The sequence below is a fragment of the Rhineura floridana genome, chromosome 4 (genome assembly GCF_030035675.1).
Source record: "Rhineura floridana isolate rRhiFlo1 chromosome 4, rRhiFlo1.hap2, whole genome shotgun sequence".
Taxonomy (NCBI): Eukaryota; Metazoa; Chordata; class Lepidosauria; order Squamata; family Rhineuridae; genus Rhineura; species Rhineura floridana.
Genome location: NC_084483.1, coordinates 136,603,564 through 136,628,623, shown reverse-complemented (window position 1 = coordinate 136,628,623; position 25,060 = coordinate 136,603,564). Strand labels below are relative to the sequence as shown.

The 25,060-nt window shown below is 42.0% G+C and overlaps 1 protein-coding gene across 2 annotated transcripts in view; it reads right to left on the bottom strand.

Moving 5' to 3' along the window:
- The window catches only part of TBCE (tubulin folding cofactor E), a 78,105-nt gene extending 58,134 nt beyond the window's left edge, over window positions 1–19,971 (bottom strand). Inside the window, exon 1 of one of the 2 annotated variants that reach the window (XM_061624544.1) lies at window positions 19,769–19,971. The gene's annotated coding sequence lies outside the window, so the exon portion shown is untranslated. The other variant, XM_061624545.1, reaches the window with a different exon arrangement.
- Between the last annotated feature and the right edge of the window lie 5,089 nt (window positions 19,972–25,060).

Here is a 25,060-nt window from a genome sequence, read left to right as displayed (position 1 = left end):
CGACAGAGATGGCAACTGGGGCAGCCACCTTCTAGCTATTTGAAGTATTCTACCTATGTTCTACGAATTAACTACTTACAGTATGCATCATGGTATCTGGAAAAAATGAGAATGTTACCAACAGAAGTGTACCACTGGCCATTCTGTAGTATGAGAAAGCAACCATCTATCCAGTGCTGTGTCATCTGACATGAAACTTGAACAAACTATTTGATGCAGAGATCTCAAAAGAAATAATTGGGCAGACAAGACAACTAATGTACATCACTGAATGGAAGTTGATGTATTATGAGGTGCTAGCAATAAAATTCTTGCAGAGAAATAATTGGTGCTAAGAGTACTGGCTATAGAGAGGCAACTGTTCATCATGACATGTCTGGGAATTTATCTTCCAATGTGTTATTGTTTGTTACCATGCTCTGTGAATCATAATCAGCAGAGGCAATCCATATGAAATGTCCAGTCAGGCGCAAGTTTGTAATCTCATCACCCAGAGAGATTGCTTTCTGTCTCATGAAAGTGAAAGAACATAGTGAAGATTACTTAACATTTAGAAATGAACAGTTTGTGGAGAAAACTAAAAAACTTTTGTACATCATTACAACGGCGAAACTATCAGCAATGGAGAGGGAATCAACAGTGCCTATTCCAAAATCAAAGTCTACATTAGGTTACAAAAAAAAAGATATGGTTGCTGCAAGAAGAGTATATATAGCTAAAGAAAGTGGAGAAAGTATGAAGGATATTTTGCACAATCTATTAAATCAAATATGTTGTTTGACGACAATGGCTTTCCACTAAACCAATCAAGTATCTTCTGTTGGCTGAGCTTGAGAAGCAACTGGAGCCATTAGACTACTGCTTTCAACAACATGATGTCATGGAAACTGCTGTTATTGTAGATTTTATGTCATAAGTCCACCAGCTAATAAAATATATGAAAATATTTTTAAATGCTTTTGACAAACCTTGGAAATAAGCAATGCAGTACCAAATATTAGACAGAGTAGACTTAGTGTTTGATAGCTAGACTGAGCAGTCCCTTAAAGAGGGAGAAAGAACAATGAAAGCCTGCTGATCCAATCGGATGAAGATAGAATGTGATACTCCTATGTCCATTCAAATAGGACAAGTTCTGGTCTTCTTACAAAAACAGAGATGCTCCAATTGGCCGCCAGTAATTGTTTCATTGACAATGCAAAAGTGATTAAGGTGTTATGTGGAACCATGACAGGAGACTACAATAACAGAAACACACTTATAGTTACAAAGCAGGAAGTTGAAACATGCTCCAAGTTTCAAATCTCTGTTGAAGAAGCAGATGCTAGAATGATAATCTATCTATTCCACGCGTTTAGTCAGCAATGAAATGCCTCATAGTATTATTGAATGACACCAATGTAGTTATATTCCCTCCTTTGATATATATTTGAACTATTCACAAATGGTTTGGAAGAAATGTGGAAAAAAGTAGGAATGAGAGACAAAGTGTACTACATACCTTTTCACAAGGTTGCAAAGAATCTTGGAGCTACAGTGTGCAGTATTCTAATTAAGGTGCATATTATTACAGGCTGTGATGTCACAGGTAAGGTAGGAACAAAGCCGTTAGCCTTGAAAGCAGTATGAGAAAAGTTTCTACTTGGTTTTGCAGAAGAAAATATTATTCTGCCTTCATCTTTCTCAATTAGAAATGGACTTCCGGTTGGGTTTCTCTTCCGGTAAGGCGTCTTTTTTCTCGCTCTCATTGCTCCAACTTTTAACTCCTTATTTTATTATAATTTACTCAACAACCCCTTATTAACGCTCCTAAAAGAAGCAGGGAGCGTTGTTACGTTTGAAAGCAAGTTTCCTCCGTTTGAAATATCTTTAAACCTTTGGGTATTTTTGCTTTTCCCCTCGGAGCACTGGAGATAGTTAAAGGGGTGTCTCTGATATAAATCACTGAGACAGTTTTATTGTTTTATAACTATTTTAAGGAGTGTTGGCAGTAGTATAAGAACCTTAATTTTATCTTCCGCGGCTCTAGTGGAGCTACTAATCAAGGTGGCTCTCTCCCCCGCATACCAGGAATACAGCTGTTTTACAGTGTGGTTTTCGGCTATACTACGCTCTCATATTAGTGCTCATAAACTCCTTGATTTTTTTTATTCATTTTTGAGGGCTAATTTGTACACAATGGTAATGACCAGGAGTCATCTTCAGCAGTTGGGACCCCCTCTTGAGGGTGACGGAGCTGTAAGAACCTTGCAATCCAAAATCACCAGCTTTTTTTTCTTCTGTTGGTGATGCAAGTCATGCAACTCACTTAGATCAGCAGTCTCCTTTAAGATCACAAACAAATTTTTCAAGGACTAATTCACATGACTGGACCTTAGAACACCCGCTTTCCGCTAAATCTTCTTGGAATCCACTGGCTGGAAGAAATCTCGCAGAGGAGTTACAAGATGCTGGACTTAATTACTCAGAGGACTCTTTTAATGAAACACCTCCAACTTCCTTCTTAACCATTGACTCTTTACATCTTTCAAAGGGGCTCATAACTCCCCCTATTGACAAGAAGAAGCCGCAGGTTTCCTCGATCCCGGTTTCTGATCAGATAGAACAGGCATCATTGCTTGATGATCTAAAACTCATAAAAGCTTACATCTCAGAAACCAATCAGTTACTTACCACACTGGTGCAGGCGTTTCAGTCCCTTATTCCTGCACCCCAGCGTCATTCTACTACCTCTACAAATCCCTCGAGCAAGAAGAAGTATAGGACTCCGAGAAACCAGTCTATCAATGTGAAGGTCAAGAAATCCAAAAATATTAAAAATCCAACAACCAACTTTTCCAATAAGATGAATTTTAAGCCTTTGTTTAAATTGTTGGAACCCCAAAAGAGGATGGATTCCTTACAGCAACCACCCACGACAAATAGAAAAAACTGCCATGATTTAAGTTCCGTTTCTACTAACTCAAAAATATCATCTCGGGTCTCCAACTCTTTATCCGAGGAGGGAGAGAGCACAGTCCTGCGCATGAATGTCCCTTCCTTCCCTCCGAGAACTCCTATTTGCTACACGCCATCTTCTTGGAAATTAGCATTACAACCGACAAACTGGTTATATCTCACAAACGTAAAGATAGTGAGTATTCTTATTTGTTACCAAGCATCCCTTTTTTGGACATTTGTATTGGGAAATCTATGCTTGCCTCTCGATGCATGAGTTTATTAGAACCATGAAAATACCCTCTCACTCCTCTTATGAATGGCGCTTGATAATTACCTGCCACTCTCGTGCCGTGGCCAACCAAATCTTCCGAACAAGGAATTCCTTGGATAGAAAGGGATTTTCGGTGCAGAGATTCTACATAAATATGTCTTCTCCCACTCCGCTGATAATTCCTCCTATGCAATTTTTGCATCATACTAATCCTCCGTCTGCTACTAAATCAAGTATTACAGGCCACTTGTCCCCCTTGCACGACAGTTTCCCAAGGGCAAATAGTCTCTATGAGAAGGGGGACCAACTACCACCTACAACGGCCCCGTTCCAGAAAATGGAACCTGAAGAAACTCAGCTCGCGGAATTATATTCCACACTACCTGATACAGAAAAGATGACCTTAATCAACAGGCTTTACCAACTGATTCATCGACTTAGATCATCGCCCCCGTGCAAAATTTCTTCAGAAAAAACGAGTAATACTAACAGGACAGCGAATGTTTTCCTCCATCCAAGTACTTCTGATGAAAATATAATGCATCATAAAATAACTACCCCTTTACGGGCTGGTGAGGATTGGATCAGATCAAGATTTCTTTATCCAGAAGAACTTGGGTCTCCTTCTGTGAAAAGGAAAACACTTACTTCTATTTCTAATTCCAAGTCGAACCAACCTTACTATCCCATCAATGGTGCAGTATTTAGTGACGCTGCGGGCTCTTTATCCCAAATTACGGAACTTAACTGACAATTTCATTCTACACTAGATTCTGTTGACCCAACTCTTCCAATATCGCCCATTGTGTTTCCAAATGTTTCTAAGTCCTCTCCTTCTGATAACCATTCTCTTCATTTCCTCTCGTGGAATATTGCTGGATGGAATTCTAAATTAATCGATCAGGAGTGGATCACTTACCTTTCCAGTTTTGACATTATTTTCCTTCAAGAGACTTGGATTACCCATAAACCCTTTCTAAATGGTTTCACCGCTTATCATCTCCCAGCATCTCCTTCACTGAAAGGTAGACCAAAAGGGGGAATGGTGATTTTTATTTCCACCTCCTTGGATACGCATGTAATCTGCCTTCACCATTTGAATACCTGCGCGATGGCAGTTCTAATTGAATTTGATGCTCTCTCTTTACTCCTTATTAATGTATACATGTCTCCTTTGGCGACGCGTAACTTTTAGAAAAGCATTGGGATGAATTAGACCACTACCTCCTAGATCTTGAGTCTGCCTATCCTCACGCACAACTGTTAATCATGGGCGACTTTAATGCAAGGATAGGCCCCAACAGCACCTCCTTGTTCGCGTCAAAATTATGGCGTGGAGAGGATTGTGATCATTTTCCCTTCCCTTTTCCTAGGAATTCGAAAGATCTTAAGATTAATAGTGGAGGAATTTGTTTAGCTCGCTTAGTAGCCAGTCATCACCTGATCATTCTGAATGGTCTCGAGCAACTTGATGACTGTGCAGAATACACATTTATATCTAAGATGGGAAGAAGTGTAATCGATTATGTGCTACTGTCCTATAAATTATTTAACTTGATAGAAAAATTTGCTATTGGTACTAAGCTTAATAGTGACCATCTCCCTCTTGCCTTTTCATGCTGTATTTCTCAGAAGCTGCGTTTATCCTCCAATTATAACCCCATAGTAAATTTGTTTTACTCTCATTATAAAAGAGCTACTTGGACGCCCTCCTTAGCTGCTAGGATAGAAGTTTTTTTGTCATCCCCAACTCCTTTGGACATTCGGACACATTTAATGAAGTCCGATACTTCGGACGCTCTTCTCAGAGTATATGCTTCCCTTACGGCAAATATTAATAACATACTATTTCCCACGTCACCTGGTTCCAAGGTACGTAAACCAGTGGGCCCTAAATGGTTTGATAAAGATTGCCAATTGCTAAAACGTCAGCTAAGGTCTATTTACCTAAAATATCGTCAGCAGCATCTGAAACATCTTCCCCCTGTATACTATTTAATTAAAAGCAAATACAAGGCAACTCTTGCCACCAAAAAGAGTCTAGCAAACCAGGACGAATGGAAGAGTCTCATTTGAGCATCTAGGATCAAGGACTCTAAAAGCTTTTGGTCTATAATTTCGAAGGCCTTTAGACCCTTGTGCTCGGTCACGTGTAACATCCCCCCCCCAAATTTGGGAACGGTATTTCAGATCTATGTATAATTCTGAAAGATCCAAGGACTCCATTGCATTCTCACCCCCAGATCTTTTCTTGCTCCCATCATGGCCCCCCGTTAATCAGATGGAGATAAGAAATTTGATTGATGGGTTAAAAGCAGGTAAAACGCCAGGCTCAGATAACATCCCTCCTAAACTCTTAAAAAAATTTCAAGAACGGTGGGCCCCTTGTGACGCCCTTCCCTGGCTCTCCCTGTCAGGTTCCTACCTGCTCGTGGCTACTGCCTGTCACTAGGCACCACCAGAGACTCCACCAGTCCGGACTGTCCTTTTTTATGGTTTCTCTCTCCGCTCTAGCACAGACCTCACCAGATCCCCCTGCTAGGCAGCACCACCAGTCACGTCCTATAACCAGTATTCCCAGAGACTCTGCCTGAGTCTCTCTCAATCAGGTTACCTCTGTGACTGCGTGCTTAAGCTGTCCCAATCCCTTTGATCTATATAGAATGCATATAATTCTGGTTTGCTCTGGATACTTGTGGTGTTATATTCTTCCCTTCACCACTGCCACCAATTGTTACAGTTTCCCTTCAGCCTTGGTAAGTACCTTGCCCTCCCCTCTGGTCTGTATATTCCCCAGCCAAGGATCAGGCCTCCGGTAAACCAAAATAGTGTTTATTAAATATTAGAAATAACAAGATTACTTTATAAAGGCACATAAGCATATGGTTTCATCTATTCCTGTGATACTTGTCTTAGTATTAATCCGAACTCCACACTCTCCCCACATCCACCAACTCTCCACACAATCTCCTCTCAAAAACCCCACCAAACACCTCTCAAACAACCCACTAACGTCCACCCTCCTCTTTCATTCCACTTACCACATATCTTCTATACAAACAGCACTTACCATATATACATTAATACAGGAACATCACATTCCCCCCCCCTTAAAAATAACGGCAAAGTATTATTCCTGTTCCAGGATTCCTACGTCGCGTTAACAAGTAAAACAAGTCTCTCTGGGGAAAATGTCTTCCTTTGTTCCTCCGTCTGGTCACGTCACTGCAGTCCCAGCCACTTGCCTGGAAAGTCCATCGGCCAATACATTGTCCTTGCCTTTTATGAACTGGAAGTCCACTTGATAGTCTTGTAGGGCCCATGACCACCTCTGCAGCATAGTATTATGGTTTTTCATAGTCTGTAACCATAACAAGGCCCGATGATCCGTTGTTACCGTAAATCTTCGTCCCCACACGTATGGGCGCAACTTGTTCAGTCCCCACACTAGGCACTCCTTTTGGACCGACGAATAGTTTTTCTCCCTCGACGTCAGCTTGCGACTCAGATACGCCACTGGATGTCTGGTGCCTTCTCTCTCCTGCAGCAAGATGACTCCCAGCGTGAGGTCCGACGCATCTGTAGCCACGATGAATGGTTGCTCATAGTCTGGTGCTATTAATATGGGTCCTTGGAACAAGGCTTGCTTCAGCAGATCAAAAGCCTTCTGACATTCATCCGTCCATACCACACGCTCAGAACACTTTTTCTTTGTCAACTCATGCAAGGGGGTTGCTATTTCCCCCAAATCTTTCACAAACTTTCTATAAGAACCAGCCACACCTAGAAATGCCCTAACTTGTTTTTTAGTTAAGGGGATAGGCCACGATTGTATTGCCTCCACCTTGCTCCATAAGGGGGTGATTTTCCCACTCCCCACCTTATGTCCTAAATAGATTACTTCCTTTAGCCCAAACTGGCATTTCTTAGCTTTTATTGTGAGGCCTGCTTTTCTTAATGCCTCTAATACTGTTGTTAGGTGTTGGACATGCTCAGGCACCGACTTGCTAAAAATGGCCACGTCATCGATATAGGCCACTGCAAAATCTGACATGCCTCGCAACACAGTATTGATTAGCCTCTGAAACGAACTTGGTGAGTTCCTTAGTCCCATGGGTAAGGTCACAAACTCATATAACCCATCTGGTGTACTGAAGGCAGTTTTGGCTCTGGATTGCTCGTCTAGTTCCATTTGCCAAAATCCCTTACAGAGATCTAGTGTAGAGATAATGGTTGCTGCCCCCAATAACTCTAACACTGCATCTACCCTAGGCATAGGATACGCATCTGGGACAGTAATTTTATTGATTAGCCGATAATCAATGCAAAATCTTTTTTCCATCTTTTTTCGGAACCAGGACAATACTTGAGGCCCAGGGACTGATGGATTCCCTGATCACTCCTAGTTCCAGCATATCTTCGACCTCCTTTTTGATTTCACTCAAAACTTTCCAATTCACACGGTACGGCACAGATCTGATTGGGGCATGATTTCCAGTATCAATGGCTATACTGGTTCGGCCAGGTTTATTTCTAAAGAGATCTCCATAATTCCTCAAAACTCTCAGGATCTCTTCCTTTACTTCTTCTTTCACCTCCTCCGACCATTCCAAGTGATCTACCCCTCCTTTGTCTTTGCTTTCCTGTACCAAATCTGGAAGTTCAGGCCCACTTCCCTCAGGGAATAAGGTAACTTGCAACACCTTTGCATCCCTGGTATGGTAAGGCTTCAACATATTTACATGAACCACTTTGTTTTTGTTTAATTGGTCTGTGGTAATTACATACGTCACTGTGTCAAGCTTTTCTCTGATGGTATATGGTCCCTCCCAGTTAGCCTGTAATTTATCATGTTTCCTGGGTATGAATGCCATAACCATATCTCCCACATCATACACACGTTCCCTAGCTGTTCTGTCATACCAGTAACGTTGCTTCTCCTGAGCTTGACTCAAATTCTCTTTCACAACTTCCATCATTGATGTTAATTTATTGCGGAATTCCAATACAAAATCTACTACAGATGTTTTGTACTCTCCCAGGGTTCCTTCCCATGAATTTTTTAACAGTTCCAAAGGTCCCCTCACTTTTCTAGTGAACATCAGTTCAAAGGGTGAGAAGCCTGTTGACTCCTGAGGGACTTCTCTGTACGCGAATAAGAAGCACCCCAAACGTTCATCCCAGTCTTGTGGGTGATCTTGAACATAACTTCTTATCATGCCCTTCAGAACCCCATTAAATCTCTCAGTCAATCCATTAGTGGCTGGATGGTAAGTAGTGGTCTTTAGATGTTTTAGACCACAACACTTCCACATACATTGCATCACTTCTCCCATGAATACACTGCCTTGATCCGTCAGCACTTCATGAGGGAAACCCAGCCTCATAAAGATTTTTAACAAAGCCTCTGCCACTACAGGGGCTTCTACGGATCTTAATGCTTCCGCGTCTGGGTACCTGGTGGCAAAATCCACCACCACCACTAGATATTTCTTGCCATGCCTTGTGGGTTTGGAAAAAGGGCCCACCAAATCTACTCCCACTCTATAAAAGGGTTGTCCAATTATAGGAAGGGGCTTTAAGGGTGCCTTAGTCTTTACTCCACTTTTTCCCACCTTTTGGCATATACCACAAGATAGACAATGTTGTTTTACATCTTTGGAGATATTTGGCCAATAATAGTGTGCAGCCAATCTCCTCTTGGTCTTTTTTATTCCCAGATGTCCTGCACATGGGACATCGTGGGCTACCTCTAGCAATCTGGTTCTGTATTTGCTAGGTACTATCAATTGCTTCACTGGTTCACATTCATCCTTTCTCTCAGCAGGCATCCACAGTCTATATAAAATCCCATTCTCACACACAATTTGATTCCTCAGTTTGTCAGTAAAGGGAATCTTGTGTCAGGGTTTGGTCCTTTATTTGCTTCAAACTTGTATCCCTATTCAGTTCTTCCCTGAACTGCTCTGTCTCTTCTTGACTAGAGACCATTTGATACAAGTTGTTTCTTTCAGCAGGCTTGCTAGGGGTTGCTATGGTGACCTTAGGCTCGATAACAGATTCCACCCTGTTTTCTTCAGCCTGTGTTAACATGGCTTCTGCTTCTTTGCCAAGTTGCTGTCTGGTCACCACATATATTTTCCCTTGTGCCCCCATAACATCTCTTCCCAGTATCACCGGTTCTTGTTGTTGGGCATTAATACCCACTTTATATTCTCCCTCTCGGCCTCTCCACTGCATTTTCACTAGGGCCATGGGTAAGCTTTCTGGTTGTCCCCTCACTCCTTGGATAGTCACCGTTTCCTGAGGTAACATTTCCTCAGATTTTATTAAATCTGGCCTCAGTAACGTCTGAGCGGCACCAGTATCAAGCAATGCCCAATAATTTGCCCCTTGAACACACACTTCTTCTCTTAGACTCGAATCCAAGTCTTTCACTTCTGTCCAGTTTATCTGGCAGAACTGAACCTTTTTCGTTGTTAGCTCTTTTGGTTCTGTTTTTACTGCCCTTGCCTGAGCAGGATTACTAATGGGGTTGGCAACCTCACATTGAAAACGTAGGTGCCCCGGTCTACCACATTTATAGCATAATTTCGCCTCCATTTTAGGGTACACAGATCCACTCTGGGGTGTCCTGTGCCCTTCAGATTTTACTGGAGGACTCACTCGCTGTGGCACCACATCCTTTTTGCCGCCATTATATGGTCTGGGTTTAAACTCTCTTGATGTTTTCCCCACCCAGCCAGTTCTATTGGAGGCAAAGTGATCTGCCATCTCTGCGGCCTCCTGCACCGATGTAGGGGAACAGTCTTTGACAAGGAGCCTTATTTCTGGTGGTAACTGATGGAATAATTGATCCAGTATCATGAGGCTTTTCACCTCTTCCACTGACTGAGCTTTGGCACTACTCATCCACTTTCCAAATATATCCATCAACTTTGCTCCCAGTTCAACAAAAGACCTCCCTGCTTGGATCTGACAGTTTCGGAATAACTTTCTTTTTTTTTTTTTCAATAATTTTTATTCAGATTTTCATAAAACATACAAGACAAAATCATAAAACATTCAAAGACAAAAAACAAAATCAAAAATAGTTAAACAAAAAGAAAAAAAGGAAAAAAAAAACAAAAATAAAAAATAAAGAGTAAAATATTGACTTCCCATTTGTCAAAGATCAAATCAGTTATAAGTCTATAATATATAACAATCCTGTCTCTTAAGTCATATTATAAAATCACTTTCCTCCAGTAGTTATCTTACTTAATCATCAAATCTCATAAACATTACTTTATTCTTTCCACAAAAAGTCAAAGAGAGGTTTCAATTCTTTAAGAAATATATCTATCAATTTTTTTTTCCAGATAAGCATATCGATTAATCCATCTCATTACTAATTATGATAATCTTATTGTCATAACCATAGTCAAAATAAACATTTCAATTAATCCATCACATCAGAATCTGTTAGGTTCAGTAATTTCAGTAGCCATTGTTCTATTATCTCTAGTAATTCCATTTTCCATCTTCCATCTTCAGTAGTCTTGTTAAGTCCAGTAATTTCAATATCCAATCTTCCATTATCAGTATTCCATAATAATCTTGCTGTCAAAGCCATAGTCATATAGTAAGAGTCTGATGGGAATTACCTCTATCCCAAATATTTTCTTGCCATCCATTCTGAATAGGTTGCTGAAATACTGCTGTAAAATCATATCTCTGTTCTTTTTTTCAAAATACACTGGGTCATCTCTTAAAAGTTTTTCCATTGTCACATGGCTGCAGTTAAGTCCATAGATTTTCTCTATATTGGGCTCCATCACATCATTCCAGTCCAGAAGATAGTCCATGCCATTGATAACTTTATCTCTAGAATCTTCATTAATTTCTTCAGAGATAACATTGAGTTCCAAACAATAGATTTTATTTCTAAAGTCCATAGACTCCAAATCTTGTTCCTGTTCCACGTTTGTTCCAATCTCCGGGATCTCCTCTCTCACAGGGACCCCTATTCCAGTCTCCAGGGTCTCCTCTCTCACAGGGACCCCTGTTCCAATCTCCGGGGTCTCCTCTCTCACAGGGACCCCTTCCAGGGTCACCTCTCTCACAGGGACCCTTATATCTTTAATCTCCTGCTTCATTTTACTCAATTCAATTTTCATTATCTCAATCTCATCCATTATTTTCTGAAACATAGTTATTTCCAGATTCTCAGCCACTTTCTTAATTGCCATTTTAAAAGAAAAATATAGGAAAACCACTTCTTATTTCAGCAACAATTGGGTTAATACTCCAAACTTGGTGACATCACAGTATAAACAGAGCAGACAGCCTTATCTCTCCAATAGTTAAGTAAACAAAATGCAGTTCCCAGGATCGAAACAATTAATGGCAATCGTCAAGAAACAGATTCGTCAAAATAAAATAGACCAAAAAGAGAGTAGTCTCAAAACAGTATAATATTTTTCAAAATAAAAATCTGGAATAGAAATCCCTCTTCTGTGTATATCTTTAGAATGCAAATCCAGGACAGCTTTTTGCAACAAAAACAGAGATAAGCTATTAATTAGTGAGTAGCAGAGAGAAGTTATGGCTCCCCAGTGAGATGTCAAAAACCGATCAATCTGGCAAATCTCTTTTAAACAGCAACAATTTAAGTCAAGTAAAAGAAAAATATAGAAAGAAGGGTGCTTGCCTGTTAGTGCGTTCTCTCTTAGAAGATAAGATGAACGTTCGCTTTATCAGATAGAGCTTGTTGTTGAAAATCCGTCCCACCTTCGTCGGCTGGACCTCGTCCCATAAATTAATGAGATCTGGTCGTCCCAACAAAAATAGGCTTTGAGGTTAATCTCTTCGTTTCTCCCTACCCGGGAGAAGTTTAATCAGTCAAAAAAAATAACTTTCTAAAATAGTCAGGTCCCAGTCTGAATCTTTTGTATACTGCCTCTTTAAACTTGGCATATGTGACGGGCTTGTCTGAGGGGAAATATTGGTATACCTCAGCCAATTCCCCTTTGATCAGGTTTGATAAATATTGCATATATTTATCCTCTGGTAGCCCCCACAATTGAGCTGCCTTTTCAAAAGTGCTGAGGTAAATCTGTGGATCTTGTCCAGGCTCAAACACTGCAAAGTCTTTTGGTGTAACCTTTATCTTTGTTTCATTTCTGTCCTTTCTTGTTTCATCAGAAAGGAACTTCTCTCTTTCAAATTTTAACTTTTCCACCTGTAATTCAGCATCCACTCTCATTCTCTCAAATTCCAACTCCCTCTGCTTATCTTTTTCCTCACGTTCCCATTTTAACTTCTCTCTCAAATACTCTATGTAAGCGGGATTGCTTAAGTATCCTTCTGGGGTCTCTTCCCTGACAGGTTGTTTTTGCTGGACAGTTGTAAATCCTATTAGTGCTACCCTCAATTCATCTACCCCTTTACCCTCGTGAGGTAAATTGAATGTTATGCACTTCTCCACCAGCTCCTCTCTTTTCATCTTTATGTATTCAGCCATGATGTTGGAGTTCACTCCCTCTTTGCCACACACTCTTTGCCAGTCACTCTCACAAGTAATCTTTATTTGTTATTTCTGTTTTCCACACCACTGTTAGGGATTCTCTAGTATTCGTATCTGGACTCTCTTGTCAACACCTGTGTTCGTATTCTCTGTTGTTCGTATCCCACCGCTACTGCCACCACATGTGACGCCCTTCCCTGGCTCTCCCTGTCAGGTTCCTACCTGCTCGTGGCTACTGCCTGTCACTAGGTACCACCAGAGACTCCACCAGTCCGGACTGTCCTTTTATATGGTTTCTCTCTCCGCTCTAGCACAGACCTCACCAGATCCCCCTGCTAGGCAGCACCACCAGTCACGTCCTATAACCAGTATTCCCAGAGACTCTGCCTGAGTCTCTCTCAATCAGGTTACCTCTGTGACTGCGTGCTTAAGCTGTCCCAATCCCTTTGATCTATATAGAATGCATATAATTCTGGTTTGCTCTGGATACTTGTGGTGTTATATTCTTCCCTTCACCGCTGCCACCAATTGTTACAGTTTCCCTTCAGCCTTGGTAAGTACCTTGCCCTCCCCTCTGGTCTGTATATTCCCCAGCCAAGGATCAGGCCTCCGGTAAACCAAAATAGTGTTTATTAAATATTAGAAATAACAAGATTACTTTATAAAGGCACATAAGCATATGGTTTCATCTATTCCTGTGATACTTGTCTTAGTATTAATCCGAACTCCACACTCTCCCCACATCCACCAACTCTCCACACAATCTCCTCTCAAAAACCCCACCAAACACCTCTCAAACAACCCACTAACGTCCACCCTTCTCTTTCATTCCACTTACCACATATCTTCTATACAAACAGCACTTACCATATATACATTAATACAGGAACATCACACCCCTCTTCTTGCAAAACTATTTACTGAGCTTAACGAATCTGGTCACTTCCCGACAACATAGCGAGAAGCAATAGTCATTCCCATTCATAAAAAAGGAGACAGAGATGATCCCTCTAATTATCGCCCCATCAGCCTCTTATCAGTTATTGGTAAATTATATGCTTCATATTTGAAAACAAAACTCCAGTCTTGGATGGAGGAACAAAATATCTTAGGCAAGGAACAAACAGGATTTAGAAAAGGGACCTCTGTCTTGGAACATTGCCTCCTTTTACACCATCTTGCAGAAAAGTATGGAAAGCATAAGGGAAATGGATTATATGTCGCCTTTATTGATTTAAAGGCTGCATTTGATTCTATTCCACGTGATATTTTATGGACTAAATTATCAAAATCCACAATAGATAAAAGACTCCTATTTTTGATGTACCATTTGCACCAACACACATCCCTTCGGGTGCGTTGTGGGAAAGACGGCGGGTTAACTAAATCCATCCCTACGTTCACAGGGGTGAGACAGGGTTGCATATTAGCCCCTCTTCTCTTTAATTTATTTTTAAATGATCTGAACGAACGTTGCCTTTCCCACGACCATCATACTCCCAAGCTTGCTGGTGAAAGCTGCCCCTTATTGCTATATGCTGACGACGCGGTGCTCCTCTCATTATCGAAGGTTGGACTCAAACGCACACTAAGGGCGTTCATAGCTTATTGTATAGAGGACCAGTTATCAATTAACTTTGACAAAACTAAAATCCTAGTATTCTCCAAACGAATAAACACCCCAGTTTGGATAATCAACGGACATCCAATCGAACAAGTATCTCAATATAAATATCTCAGGATTATTTTCCACTCTTCGCTGAATTGGTCTTCCCATAGAAGATCGGTGATAATGAGCGCTAGGATCTCCTTAAAGAACTTGCTCCGATACTTCTATTATAAAGGGGGACAATATATTCCGGCGTTGACCCAGATATTTAAGAAAAAAATCATTCCCCAAATTTTATTCGGAATCCCAATATGGATCCACTCAATGGATACATCAGTTGAAGCTGTTCTTTCCGTTTTTTTGCGTCGCTTGTTAGGAGTGCCTAGGTGCGTTCCTTCAGCGGCGCTTAGATTAGAATGTGGGTTTATCTCGATGGAATGTCAGGCTTGGTTGACGACTGTTAACTTTTGGGTTAAAATATCATCCAATACTTCTTCCGGACTAATATCCTTATTCTGGAAAGATTTGGCCTTCTAGTTGGAATAATAAACTGGAAACAAAACTGTTGCAAATGGGTCTTTCCAAAGAATATTTAGCATCTCAATCTCCAAGTGATGCCCTAGCTATTATTCGTTCTAGATTTAAGGATATTGATCACCAGACCTCAATTAGCAGGGCTTCCAAAATATGCTCCCCTTTGCACTTGAAATTAAACTTTGTACTTGGAAAATCAAATTCCTATCTAGATTTGCTTACTATCCCTAAACTATGCTCAGCCTTTTCTAAGGCCAGGTTCAACTCCCTAAACTCTGCGGTAATGGAAGGGAGATTTAGGGGGGTTCCATACGAACTTCGAGTTTGCCCGTGTGGTGCTGGTAGCATAGAAACTCTTCAACATACTTTTCTTTATTGTACTCTCAGATCCGCATGAAGTTTCTTGGTCCAATATTGGAGAAACTGAGCCATAATACGCCCGAAGCTATTGTTGCTCACTTGCTTTCTGGATTGGATAAAGAAACTACCATCCAAGTAGCCAAATTTGTACAGGTGGCCCAGCAGAAGCGTATTTCTATTAATACTCCTTCATAACCGTATAGCCAGACCTGTGCTTATGCTGCGCTTTTGTACTAAGCCATATTGTATACTGTATATTGTACCCTTGGTTTTTTATTGTATTTTGCATTTTTTTGTTTCTCTTGTGGGTCTATGACCGTAAATAAATAAACAAACAAATAAAAAAAATAAACAATTAGAAATGGACATTTAAGAAGATGCTTTTTATTTTTCAGGCATGTTTAACTCTTTCCAGTGGATGCTTTACTCGTGAAGCTCTACAACCAACAGATTTTTGGATGGTGCAAAACATCAAGTGGTATTCTAAAGCCTGAAATACGTCTTAACATGATGCCTTCTGAACTACATGTACAGCGCACATGCAAAACTTGCATTACTAGTAGATACAAATGTCATTTAAAGCATGTGGCTTGCACAGAGCAATGTAAATGTGGAGAACAATGAAAAACATTGTGGTTGAGGAGATAAAAAGCAGGAACTATTATCACACTTGTATTCACTCTACTCTGATAATAACTTATAAGTAAAAAAAGTTGAGTGTTTACATACACCAAATGTATACCTTTGTTTCAATAGCACTGAAAAATTCATGTTGTGCGCTTTACTATTTCATAGTGATCATAAATCTTTCACAAAATTATGTTCAATATTTACCATTTTTATTTAATAAATAACATGAAACCTGTTTACTGTAAAATCTAACATTCTTAACAATTTAAAAACCTCATAAAATTCCTTGACCCCAAAAATAGACACCAGAATGTTGCAGGAGTCATAGTAGGTGCATTTAAAATTGGCGGCAGCCACTTTGAAAGACGGCATCTAGAAAATCTGTTCCAGACTATGGCGATGTCTACCCAAGTTTTTCCTGGTTCTCTCATATGTATGTGCTAGGTGGTTTTGTTGGTCAGACAGATCAGAACAGAAATTTTTATGGGACTTCATTACAGATCTAATTGGGGCAAGACACAGCCTCCTGCTTGTGCCAGGTATATGCTGAGATCAACACTGACTCACACAACGTCCTGGCTCCCTACCAAAGACACAGACTGAGGACTTGGAGACAGGATTTTTCTGCATGAAGCTTTATTCCAGAAATTGATACACAGTATCACACTCTATGCTTGAATCAGGATACAAAACTGGAGCAAACGAAGCATGTCTCAGGATATGACACAGGAATTGACTAGGTATATCGCAGGAACATAGTAGGCATGTGGAGGCAGCAACAAATGAGTTCTCTCAACAAATCTAAACAGGCTTCACTACACCTTATATCAGAGAGAAGGCGGGCTATTACTTCTATGGGTTAATTTTGGCTTTTTCTCATAAGTGCTGCACAGTGGGAGGTTTTTCTAGGAACAGAATGAAACTGGTCTAATTTTTTTCTCCAGCCTTCTTGACCTTGAATATATGGCTATCTCTGACTCTGAACAAGTTGTTTTCACTATGATCGCTCTGGCAGAATCCCAACCATTCGTTATAATCTATCTGTTCAACAGCTAGGTTGGGGCTGGGTGCCAGTGAAAAGTCATCACTGGCTGGTTCAGGTGTGGTGGTGGTTTCTGGCTTTTCTCAACAGTTCCATTGGCAAGCCAAGAGGCTTCTGGAGGCATTTCCTCCATATCTTCTTCATTCCTTTCATCAGTACTGGCAACCCCCTCAACATCTGTACCCCACACTTCAACTTCCCAATCTTGCCAACGGTTCCCCTTGCGGCCCATGACACACAATAGGAGCATCCCTGGCAACAACAGTATTATTGTTCAGAGCAAGGCTAAATTGCATATATACTATTGGGGCATGCACAGAGCAACAGCTGAACCGAGCTTCTTGATAACACCCTCATCAGAAGAAAACAGTTTTCCCCCCTCATGCTTATCTGACAGCCATATAGCTTCTCAGCTGAGTGTTAAAGATCATAATCAAGCTACTCTAAAGAACTATAGATAGGGTGGTAAGAAGTCAGTGTAGACAAAATCCAAAGAAACAAGCTGCAAGACAACGTTAGACTTTCCTTTCTCACAATCCCTCCCTCACCACATGGCAAACTAAACTCTCAAAAGTCTCAAAGCACTGTTTTCTGACATGGTGTCAGCTCTTCAGAAAAAGTGCAGCCCCCCAATTGACCAGTGCAAGCTCTTAAGCAACTCCATGGATCCTTCCTAAGCCTCCATGTGCATACACACCCCAACTTACGTGCAGGTAAGACAACATTTAGTTTCATAGCAAGGCTCCTGTGACAGCAGCGATTAGCACTGTAGCTGAACTGGAACCAAGGACACCAAAGAAAGCTTTGAAGATGGCAAAATGCATCACTTAACAAAACGTCTCAATTCAAGATGTTCAGAAAACATATTTTGGGCTTTTAAACACTTTGGAAAAGGACTGTTTAAGTTAAAATCCACAAAACAGCTCCCAGAGCCCTCACACGTTGCAGTTTTCTACCTTACACACTCCGCAAAACGAAAAAACCGCACAGAATTATCACTTATTACATATACATAAGGACAACAGTTTTCTTTCTTTCTTTTGCTGTGGTAACAAAAACGAGCTTTTGTAAAACATGAGATGGCTGACTTGTCCATTTATATAAATTCATTTGCAGTGCACCTTTAATGTTACCTGTGTACATTAGCACTAATATTTAACTAATTAATCCTTCAATATATCTGTTTCAGCTAGCTTATGACTAACTTGGTAATGGTTCTGAAATTCTTAATTTTTAAAACGTCTTGTCATGTCTACATTAGATCATAGATCTATTAGGGGACATCTTCCATCTTTCTCTTACATGCTCAAAAAATAAACTATGAGACTTACGTAACATAGTGGCTCTCAGGGTTCATACACTATACTATACTTTTGTATACTATGTGCTCTGCAAAAAATTAATAATACTACCCTCAGAGCCAGTAGTGGAGTGGCAAATTTAGAAATGCAGGGTTCCTTTGTGATAGTCACACCACGTCCCCTCACAGCTACACACCCACATTCACTGTCTCTTCTGCAATTACAGAATTAGAGAACCAGAATAAAACTACTGTGTGCATAGGCTCTCGCTCCAGTCTCTCTCTCTGGGGGCTAAATGTTGCCAGAAACCTTTTGATTTGAATAATTCTGAAATGAAGCCAAGTGTGGGATTAAGATTTGGGAGACCAAGGCACTTTGCCATGAAATTCACACTAACACTAGAAACGAATCAGCGTGAAAGGGAAGTCATGTGTTAGCTACTGAGAAGAGCCTTCTCAGTGACCAACTTCCTTTTACTCTGATTGGCTACAACCAACACGAAAACACAAAAGAAGCACGTTGTTAGCCAAGTGGGAAGATGCTTCCCAGTGGCTAACATGTGCCCCTTCCATGCTGATTGGCATATACACAGGGGCCCTGCTGGGACGCTGCTCTCGAAAAAGAATGGCGTTACAACCCCACGTGACCCTCAACAACTACACCCCTACTCACAGCATAATCACTTATTGCAGCAAACGCGAACCTTCCCACCACCATCAAGGGGTACAAAAATGGTAAAGGGCACAGCAGCCCTAAACGAAACCCTTGTATAGGTCAACTCCATTAAACTAGTCACATTTCAATACAGTACAGTACTGCAAGCATTCCTGAAGCTCAATGAAAACACACACAATTATACCAAACATTTTAACAACAGCTAGAGCTTTTACTTTATTTACCCAGTGCCAGAAGTTTAGGACAGCTTACAAGGAACACTTCAAACCGTAAGCGAACTAAGTTAACCCTCTGAGCAAGCACCCGTTAAAACCATACAAGCAACATCGTTATTCCACCCTCTTAACCGGGACTCCACAGACCCACTTTAAGAAAAGTAGAAACGCACACCCGTTCCCCACAGAGAAAGAAAGAGGGTTATTAAAGTGAATTAAGTCATTTTGAATGCATACCTGGTCCTACCGGATAGCAGCCTCTTTTGAACGCGAGCTACACCCCCGCAGCTGACTGCGCCAAGTTGAGAGAGGAGATGGGAAGAAGTGAGCGGGTAGGAAAGGCGAAGCGCCGGGCAAGAGGACCAACAGCAGCTGCTGCTTCGCCGGCCACTCCTGACAACACCAGAAAAACTCGCCGACGGCACCGCGCCTCAGCTTTATAGCAGCCCGCGGGAGAGGGCGGGAGAAAGGAGCCTCCAACGAGGGAGCGAGCGAGGATAGGGGAGGAGGGAGAAAACTCGGCACCCCTTTCTGCCGCCCGGTTTACAGGAAGCCAGGCGGTTAGGGGTGGCGGAGAAGGGGCGGCGACGGAAAAGGGCCTCTTTTCGAACAGCGCCAGCCCTTTTGTCGCAGTTGACAACGGGACTTTTCCCTCATCTGTACCAGCGCCGTCTCCAACCTACCGTGGTCTCCACCGCTTCTTCGCTAGCCCACACCAACCTCTCTGGCAGCCTTCAGCCAGGCTCAGCCCAGTAACAGCGGGCCCAGTAACAGCGGGCACAATGCCCCACCCCCTTCCGCCTCAATCACCACCTTCGCCTGATGGGGGGAAAATGCGCCACCGGAGCTTGTCGGCGCAGGCGCGAGCTCCTCCCACACCCGCTTTAATAATCTCCCTTCGGTTCTCTCTACCGCCCCCGCCCCCATTTTCATCGCTGCTTCCCGATGCACTTTGGGAATTGTGGTACAGATGAGGGAAAAGTCCCGTTGTCAACTGCGACAAAAGGGCTGGTGAAAAACTATGCTACCCAGGACGCCGCGCGGCGCCGAGTCTCCGTTTCCATAGATCTGGGGAGAGAATTACATCAGTGTTTCTGAGAGAGGGCTAATGGCGCTAGAAAGTAGGCGGGCTTTGTAGTTTTGAAGCCAATAGCGGGCAGGTAAGGCAGAGAGACGGTGGGCCTTCAGTGCGGAGCCGCTTCTGTCGCCGTTGCCACCGAAGTTCGAACGGGAAGGACTGGCCCTTGCCTGCCTTCAGAGCCAGGCCAGAGATTGCTTTATAAACCGCCGACACCATCTCCCTAGAAAGGTCTGTTTGAGCTGAGACCGGGGTGATGGTCCAAGAGCCTCTGGAGGGCGAGGAGATTAAAAGATTTTTCTTTACCGAATGCCCCCTTTACGGACGAGATGCAGCTGTTGCTGGAACTCGTGCTGCGCTGAAGGTCCTGCAGGAATCTCCCTTGCCGCACACTCGGAGAGCGGACCACGGTGAAAACCGTGGCAGCTCAGTGCATTGCATTGCTGGTTGGTGCCCATTGGCACTGATAGGGGCAGAAGGCAGAGAGCCCGAAAAAGTGGAGCCTGGGCCAACTAATTTGAACTTGAAAACTAAGGAAGAAGTCTACAGCCAGTACCACCCCCTGGACTGGTCTGTAAGAAGGCAGGCAGTGTAGGGGCTTGCAGAGAGAGGTTAGTTGGGCAGCGCCCCAAGTGGCGTAATGGAGCAGAGTATACAGTACAGTACTCACTTTTTAAGTTTCAGATCAAGCTCACACTCTTTCGGATTTTTATACTGCTGCCAGAGTTCATGATGCAGGTAAACCACTTATGGGGCAGGGGTGGGCAGCCGTTTTTCTCTTTCCTTGCAGCCAACTTCAACAGGTGATCTCTCTTCTCTCGTCCTACGCCATGGAGGTGCAGTGATGTGGTAACCTCCAAGTTAGATTACTGCAATGCTCTACATGGGGCTGCCTTTGAAGGTTCAGAAACTGCAGCTTGTGCAAAATGCAGCAGCCAGATTGATAACAGGGACCAGACGGTTCGAACATATAAAACCGATTCTGGCCTGCTTGCATTGGCTGCCTGTATGTTTCTGAGCTCGATTCAAGGTGCTGGTTTTAACCTATAAAGCCTTACACGGCTTAGGACCATAATACCTGATGGAACGCCTCTCCCGACACGAACCCACCTGTACACTACGCTCCACTTCAAACGCCCTCCTCCATGTGCCTACTACGAGGGAAGCTCTGAGGCTGGCAACAAGGGCAAGGGCCTTCTCTGTGGTGGCCCCCAAATTATGTAATGATCTGCTTGACGAGGTGTGCCTGGCACCAACACTGTTATCTTTTCGGCACCAGGTCAAGACTTCCCTCTTCTCCCAGGCATTTTAGCATGTTTTTTAATTATTATTATTTTTTAAATGTGTTTTTTAAATTTGTGTATTTGTTTTTAATGTTTTTAATTGTTGTAAACCACCCAGAGAGCTTCGGCTGTGGGGCAGTATGTAAATGCAATAAATAATAATAATGTAGGACGCTGAACAGTTGCATTTCTGCCTTAGCATTGTTAAAGGCACAGGAGCCTTACCAGAAAGATAGAATCATAGTAGAGTTGAAAGGTGCCTATAAGGCCAACAAGTCCAACCCCCTGCTCAATGCAGGAATCCAGATCAAAGCATACCTGACAGGTGGTTGTGCAGCTGCCTCTTGAATGTCTTCAATGTTTGAGAGCCCACCACCTCCCTAGGTAATTGGTACCATTGTCGTACTGCTGTAACAGTTAAGTTTTCCCTGATGTTCAGACAAAATATGGCTTTCTGTAACCTGAGCCTATTATTCTGTGTCCTGCTATATCTCCCCTCAGTCTTCTCTTCACCAGGCTAAACATGCCCATTTCTTTCAGACTCTCCTAATAGGGCTTTGATTCCAGTCCCCTGATCATCCTTGTTGCCCTCCTCTGAATCAGTTCCAGTTTATCTGCATTCTTCCTAAAGTGCCATGGTCCAATACTGGACACAGTACTCAGATGAGGCCTAACCAGTGCCGAATAGAGGGAAACTAATACTTCACACAATTTGGAAACTATACTTCTGTTAATATAACCTAAAACAGTACTTGCCTTTTCTGCAGCCACATCACAGTTAGTTGTTATTCAGCTTGTGATCAGCAACAATCCAAAGATCCTTCTCACACATAGTATTGCTGAGCCATCTTATAACTGCACATCTGGCTTATTTTTCCTAGGTGTAGAACTTTGCACTTATACTTGTTAAATTTCATTGTTGTTTTCAGTCCAATGCTCCAGCCTGTCAAGATCCCTTTGAATTTTGTTTGTCTTCCAGGGTATTAGCTATCCCTCCCAATATTGTATCATCTTCAAATCTTATAAGCATTCCCAAGTCATTAATAAAATGTTACAGTAACAACTGTAACAGCAAACAATTATGCAGATGATCATACAGAAGCAAAACACAAAACATTAGTCTAAGCGGATATCAATGTTCTGGGTACTTCAGTGTGCATGGAATAGAGCAGCAAGGGAATGGAGCTCCTGTTGCATCACTACTAGGGCTAAAATAATAGCACCATAGCAGGTATGAAGATGACAAGACACTTCTTTAAAAAACTGATTTCAAATATGCAGCAAACCAAGAACTTTGGAAAAACCTTTAAAGGGTTTTTGTGCATTATACTATAGTCAGCATGGATTTTTCACCTTCCACAATGTTAAATTGAAAATACCACCCATGCCATTCTGATGCTTCCCATATGCTCATTTCAAAACAAAACCTTATAAAACGTATAGTCCTGAAACTCCTGCTTAACAACCCTCTAAATTTTCATGATACACAAAACAGAGAGAATCGAGAGTTCAAATTGTAAAGAGAGGGGAAAAACAGACCCCTTTTGGACTTTTTGGTCAGAGTTCTCATAATGTTGAAATTAATTAAAAATCAGCCATGTTCACAAAGTACCTGTAATCCTATTACTGACCTTGCCCCATACTCTGACCTTCATCTTCTGCAGTTTAAAAGTTAAAAAAATGCCTGGCTGATTTGTAATTAATTTAAGAAATTTTGCATTGAAGTCTACCATAACGTCGGGCATGCTCAGTAAGAACCATCAGTGTTCAAGTCAGACTCAGAGCTGCTGGGCTTGCCTAACCAGAGGGCCACACCCACACCAGCCGTTTATTTCACTTTAGACAGTCATGGCTTCCTCCAAAGAATCCTGGGAAGTGTAGTTTGTGGAGGGTGATGAGAGGAGACTCCTACTCCCAACAGCTCCGGTGGCCAAAGTGATTTAACAGTCAGCCGCTCTGATTGAAGCTCTGTGAGGGGAATGGGGCATCTCCAAGCAACTCTCAGCACACTTCACTAACTACACTTCCCTGGATTCTTTGGAAGAAGCCAAGGCTGTCTAAAGTAAAATAAAGGTCTGGTGTGGATATGGCCAGGGACAGCTTTTAAATTTGGGTGGGAGGCTACATGTGCCTACTGTAGAATAAAAAAGTGGGGGAAACCCTGAAAAAAATGATACTGTTCATGTTTTCCTTTTGGAAATGAAATGAGCTTCCCCTCTGCCCAGTGTCCACCCACCCAATCTCCCCCCTCCCCTTCCTGCTCTCCTCCTCCCCTTCCTGCCGTTACCAAATTCTTCCAAACTACATAGGAATTGTTTGCATTTTTACAAATTTGTAGGGTAGTACAGTATGTCAGAGAGGAGGTCAAGTCTCCTGCTCCCCTGGTGCATTCACTATAGCTGCCCAATTTCCCTGCTTTTTAAAGTTTGATAGAAATATCTGTGGGCTATAGGTACGTTCTTAAACTGCAAGGTTTTTTTTTGCCTATTAGTGATTTTTTTAAAAATCAGAATGTTTTAGCAACAGACTTCCCCGTCTCCCATTAGAAACAAGCCGCTTACTCCTTCCTCTTCTGAGATTTTTCTTCTCTCAGACTTGAAATTAATTTTTTTCTAAAGTCACTGACATAACGGGTCTTTAATAATTGCAGTCTAGACTCCTATGGAACCCATGTATTACGCATGTTTACCTGCATCTGTGCCAGAGGTGTTCAGATACGCCATTCCAGATATTGGGATGGGGAGGCATCATAGTGGTTTTCAGCCAGTCAGAGGTGTGAGAGATATCTAATGGACACAAAGAGAAGGGCTACTTCTTCCCTAAGTGGTTTGCAGGTCAGGGCAGCTGCATGCCATTGATATTCCATGTGTGTATCAATTTAGTACTACAAGATGGGATGCGTTAGAAAATTCACCACTGAACAAACAGCTCTCTAGTGGTTCTGGACTGCACTTGTGAAGATGGAACATAAACAAATTAAACTAAACTTCCATTCTCCCCTATGAAGCAGGTGAGAAAGGATGGCAGCAGTAAGCAGAAGTGGATTTTTATACTTACTTTCTATCCCCCCCCATCTGCAATCCTTGGGGCTTCTGTTCGCATGTCTATTTAAAGGTACACAATTGCCATCTCCTGCAACCTTACGCAAACGCGACTGAAAGATCTTGGTCCCTTACAGGGCCAGTTTATAGAGGACTGCAGATGGGACAAAAATTACTTAAATAGAAGTAAACAGGAAGAGAGGGATATTGATATTGCATGGCTACATTGTCTGTTCTCCCACAGAATATATGGTCCTTGTGCTTCAGCAAAACTGATGACTAGCTGAGCTGGGATAGGTTGCTATTACCCATTATGGTTAGGCCCTGGATTGATTTACCTACTTCCTGCACCCAGTTTGACAACACATGTCCATTTTAAAGCATATATTAATCCATTGCCCAAAGGCTAAGGGAAAGGAAATATAAACGAGTATAATACAAGCCAGGACAAAGCAAACTGGATAAAACCCAACATTAATAAACCAATTAAGTCAGAAATTCATGTTCTTTTGTAATAATTTCTGGAAATGTGTCTTGTAGTCAGAATTAAAATAAACCCACAATCAAAAGGGA